The 5,426-nt window shown below is 47.6% G+C and overlaps 1 protein-coding gene across 1 annotated transcript in view; it reads left to right on the forward strand.

The window, feature by feature from the left end:
- The first annotated feature begins 971 nt into the window (after window positions 1-971).
- Window positions 972-5,426, forward strand: part of DLL1 (delta like canonical Notch ligand 1) — a 14,927-nt gene continuing 10,472 nt past the window's right edge. Inside the window, exon 1 of the mRNA XM_006016987.3 lies at window positions 972-1,038. The gene's annotated coding sequence lies outside the window, so the exon portion shown is untranslated. The remainder of the gene's footprint in view (window positions 1,039-5,426) is intronic.

Raw genomic sequence — 5,426 nt, forward strand, 5'->3', positions numbered from 1 at the left:
AGAGGTACATTCCCTTTCCTTGCAGAGAATATGTGTAGCTCTGTAAATAATGTACCTTCAATCAGGCACAACTATACAAAACCCAATTACAGTCCACTCTGAAATTGTGTCAAAGGCCCTGGAAAGGCTCTCTTCTCCACCACCAAAGGGAATGGCATAAAAATAGGTAAGGGCAAAAGCAAATGGAAGAGATCTGAGTGGAGAGAGACTAACAGATCTTTGTGATCGTGCCTTTCTCTTGTCGACAGTGGATCCTTTTCGCTTTTCTTTGCGATGGTGTGGTGCATGCAGTTGGAGGAAGAGCCTGGGTGAATCTGAGGTGGCCCCAACTTGAATTCACCCGGGCGTCTTGAGCTGCCCTGCGGTTTTCCTTGTGGGAAGGTGGCCGGAGGCAGTTCTGCAGCGCTGCAGTTTGGCCCCAGCAGAGCCTGAATGCGCAGCTATGTTCAGCCTGTGTGAAAGCTGCTGGGAGCAGGTCACAGCAGCCTCCCCCCACCCTCCCCCGGGGTCGATGGCAATCTGTTGGTGGGGGAGATGGGCTGGCCTATTGTCGTGCCTTATTGTGTGTGTTTGGTTTTGTTCCTGCTCTGGCCCGGAGGTATGTGTAATCCTGCGCCCATCACATTTGCTAAATTTGCCCTAAGGAACCGGCAGATGTTCCCTTGGCAGACATCGGCACGCGACTGACCTCAGCCCTTTGCAAGAATATTCCCCTAATACAAGCCTTTCCATTTCGAAGCGGGGACAGCAGCAGCACACGCCAAAAGAAAAAGAAAAAAATAAAATAACATATGAAGAAGAGGCATCAACTTGCCAGCGAGTCCCTATGGCCCGCCTCGAGTCGGAAACGAGCCAAATAAACAAATCCAAACAAAACCAGGCGAGCAAAGGCAAAAGGAGGGTTTCCCCCTCCTGTTCGAGCAGTAAAACACATATAGGGGCGACTTTCAGATTTGCACGGGAGAGGGCTGAAGAGCAGCTGGCTGCAGTAATCTGATCTGGAGACAAAGGAATGCCCCGTCGGTTCTAGGATCACAGGTAAACATCCAAGCTTTGTTATGAAAATGAGGGGCTAGGATAGGGCTAGAGCAGATGATTTGCGATTTGAAAAAAAAAAAAAGAGAGAGAGAGAGAAGACGAAGAGGGGGCTGGGGGAGGGGGAAGCCAGCGAGCTGCTTATCTATCATCTGGGCCTCTCTGTGTGCCAGCTGAGCCACGCGACTGCCCTTTCTTATTCTAATCAGCACATGCCTTTGCAACTTTCTACAAACCTACATGCTAAACTTCTTAATCCCCTCGCACATAAAACACATGCGTATATCCAACAGAAAAAAAATATAGATATATACAGCCAGCATATTACTCCCATAATTGATGCATTGTAACCCGGCCCTTTCATCCCCGCTTCCCACCCCATCCTGTCTTTATCAAAAATAAAAGAGACCGAGTTACAGCAAAGGCTTACATTGCATAACACTCCCCGGGAAAGCATCTCTTCCCACCCCAGGTAAGAGGTTGAGATGTTCCAGAGTAGAAAAAACTACACGTGCCCACAGTCAAGATCCTGATCATATCATCAGGCCCCAGCAGATTGCAGTGGTTTATGATTGGGGGGAGGGGGAGTGACTTTTTGCAATCACACCCTCTCAGCATGGCCGGACAGCTAGGAGTACAATCTCAGGTTCTGCTGTCTCTGTCCTAACCAAGCTTGAAGTCCAGGTGCCTTATACATATCCTTTTATGCAACATGTCAATGTATATTAACAAGTCCGCGGAGGTGTAACTTCCACGCACACACCCCTACCTACAAATGTAACACACGCCTGGCTCAGCTATTGCCCACACTCAGCTGCACGTAGGCATGTGTCACCGGGCTCCGGGTGCCTCTCCAGCCCTTGAGATAGACAAGCCTACAGCTGGTAAATAAGCAGCCCCCTGCCTAAACTGGAGCGTGGTCCTCCCTCTAATTAATAGACACTCCTTGGAGTGACTTTACCCATCATCTGCTGCGTTTAGAAAGGCAAGAGATCGGCTCCCAAGGTTGCTGGGTTGTGCTTCTTGCTAGAGAAGTGGGGGTCTGTCATTACAGGATGACATGAATTCATTCAGACAGCTTGAGAGAAGCTAGGAATCTCCTGGCCCCATGGAAATGTTGTGTCAGCTCCCCCTTTCTTATCATAACATCATAGAAAATGAGGGTTGGAAAGGACCTCAGGAGGTCATCTAGTCCAACCCCCTGCTCAAAGCAGGACCAGCCCCAGCTAGATCATCCCAGCCAAGGCTTTGTCTACCTGTGTCTTAAAACCCTCCAAGGATGGAGAGCCCACCTCCTCTCTGGGTAACCTGTTCCAGTGTTTTACTACCCTCCTAGTGAGAAAATTCTTCCTAATAGCTAACCCAAACTAATATCTAACCTAGCCAATAGCAGGTTTAATAGCAATAGCAACTGGCAGGGGTAGGCTTCCTTCTAGCCCCTTCCGTTGTCTCCTGGTCCTTAATGAGCCTAACTGTGTACAGTACATTTGCTGAGACATCAAAAACTAGTTAAAAAGGGTTCCAGCCTTTTCCTAATGAGGAAGGTGAGGATTTATTGCCTCTCTCTGCGCTCGCAGGACAAGGGGCTGCTGCGGCCATGCCACTGCCAGGCTGCTTAACATACTTTAACTTAAGCTGCCTGTGCATTTGGGGGGCTCTGGGTCTGGACGTGTGAGAGGAGTATAGAGACATGCAGTTGCGAGTGAAAAAACGCCATTTGGTTAGGAGCAGATGGCTGGCTAGGGGGTTGATCGCGTCTAAAGGCGTGTCATCCCCCTTCAGCTTGAATCCCTGAGGGCTCCCCTTGTCTTCAAAATCAATGAAAATTAAAGTGCAGAGAAAGGATGAATAGTTAGACCTCGAGTCCCTCCTTTGTTCGTCCCAGCTACTGGTGGACAGGAGTTAAACTACAACAGCCTCCTATAGAAACACTTAAGTTAAACAGTCTCCCCGTTAGCCCAGCATCTGAAAGGGAGAGGGAGAGGGGGGGAGAGAAAAACAGCAGAGGGGGGAGGAAAAAAAGAGAGGAGCTTTCTGCTTGATTTCCCCAATACAGAATCGCGTGGCATAAATTAAGTTGGAAAAGAATAAGTGCATTGGGCAGGATTCTGATGGATTTTACGACGCCTTTCAGTTACGCTTTGCAGCAGTAATCGAGAAATCTGTGCCGCGTCAATTTAACAAATACTTGATACCGAAGGGGGGTTGTTAAAGATTTAGGGCAATTTTTTGTTGTCGTTGTAGGTTTAAGCCCTTGCGCGTGTAACTTTTTATTTCCCAGTGTTTTAAGCGCCGATGCCAATGATTCCATTTTCTCTCTGCACCAGATGAAAAGGGTCGTGCTGATAGATCACTTCTAACCTCCGTGGACCCCAAATTTCAAGATATCCCCCACCCCCATCACCACCCCTTGTGCTCCCATTTGCCTGGCACACAAGTTTGAACCGATTCCCCACCTCCTAGCCAGCAGCACTGTTGCAAAGTTTTCAGGAGCAGTGGCAAGCCGTTCAAAAAGATGTTGACACTAGGTGGCAAGAGTAATTTACAGTTAAATCTAGATGCAGCGTGCTCGGTTCACTTATCCCCAGAGTTGAAGGAAGGAGGTGAGGGTGGGTGGATTTCTTTCTTAACTCCTTAGGCATGGACCTCCTCAATGGGCCAGACCCTGCATTTACTCAGAGGGACTTCGCTGGAAAGCTGAGGGCTGAGATCTTGGGGTTTTCAAGTGATTGTCCCAGAGGTCTCTCTAAGCAAACATTCCTGTGCACCAAAGCTCTCGGATAAATTACACATTTGGCCCAAGTTATGTTTAAACAGAGAAGAGTCAAAGGGTGAAAGGTTGCAGATATTTTGATCCCTGTTTAAATGGCACGGGTGCTTGAGGGGTTTTGGTGTCAGCAGGGGAAAAATCAGGATCTTCTCCTGGCCGGTATATACAGTTACAGTCCTGGATGGGCTAGGCTGAATGCATTCATTAGTGATTTTCTTTTAATTAGTATTAACCAGTGCTTTTTACTTGAAGAAGTGTTTGAGAATTTCCCCCCCCAGTGCATTGTAAGATAATTTGTGATCAAGACATCTGCTTCAATGAAAGTCACATTTTGCCATGCAAATGCACGTTTCAACCCAATAAAGTAGCCATAATAAGGCTTTTAGCATGGCATACCTACAGTGAGGTTATTGTAGCTAAATCCTCTCCTTCGCACACAAGCTTAATCTGTGCTGAAATGATCTGTTACAATTAAAATGACATTTACACAGACAGTTACACCTTGCATCCTAATGAAGCTGCCTGAGCCCATCTAGGTGTTTAAAAAGCCTCCCCCACAAAAAACAAAACAAAACCGCAAAACAAAGTGGTAAAACAAACCCCCAAACCCTCAGCTCCCAGTTCGATGCCAAAAATTGCCTTCCAACTTTTTGATCATCCTCTTCCAACCATAATTAAGAAATTTCTCAGTGATAAGCGCCCGGCTAAACTCTTCTCCCTTGGTACTAACATCAAAACAAAAGTTCCAGTGTCTGATGGATGTGTAAAAAATAATAAGGTGACGGTTGGTGTAAAGATTTTTTTTATTAGGGGGAGGATGCTGGAAGGGTTTTCTTAAAAAAAAAATGTGCGGACATTGTTGTAGAAGCAGTAGCGTGCGCCGAGGGGAGCTCTTTCTCTCCCTGGTATTGTGCAGGGAGCAGGTGCTGTCTACATTACCATACAGCTGAGAGCACAAAGAGCCAACTGATTCAGCCCTCACACAATAACAAACTGCCTTAATGACAGCCACGCGAGCGACACACACCAAACTCACTTTTTTACTAAGCTGGAGGAGGAAAAGGGGGGGCAAAAAAGGGGAGAGATGCGGATGAGGAGGAGGATGATAATCATAGAGGAGATCGGACCCGCCTGGGCTTTGCTCGCTGTTCCCAACTGAGTCGTGGAGAAGAAAAATTAAAAAAAAAAAAAAAAAAAGAAAGAAAGAAAGAAAAGAAAGCAGAAATATTGGCTCGCCTTCCCTCCCTCCCTCCCCCCACCTTCCCGATTTGAATGCTTGGCTTTTCCCAGTTCGCCTTCCTCTCTAGGAGACTGTCTGTAGGGGATCCAGCATGGTGTGTTCATTCAGAAAGTCTCCTGGTCCCTCCGATCTTTCCAGCTTGGAAAAACTTGATCCCCACCGGGATTATTTCCGTGCCTTTAACACGCTCCTGAGCACGGCGTGGTTTTAAGAAGCGGAAAAGAGCACCAAGTCCCAGCTCTGCTCGCTACTACACATTGGTGCCTATCCCCCCTGCTCCCGCTTTAATCATCCGGATTATATCAAGGGGAAGATAGTGTGAATTGGAAAGCATCAGATTTCTCCCGTGTGTCACGCCGACCCCCCCCCCCCCGCCCCCCC

Source organism: Alligator sinensis, unplaced genomic scaffold, assembly GCF_000455745.1.
Source record: "Alligator sinensis unplaced genomic scaffold, ASM45574v1 scaffold448_1, whole genome shotgun sequence".
In the NCBI taxonomy this organism is placed as follows: domain Eukaryota; kingdom Metazoa; phylum Chordata; order Crocodylia; family Alligatoridae; genus Alligator; species Alligator sinensis.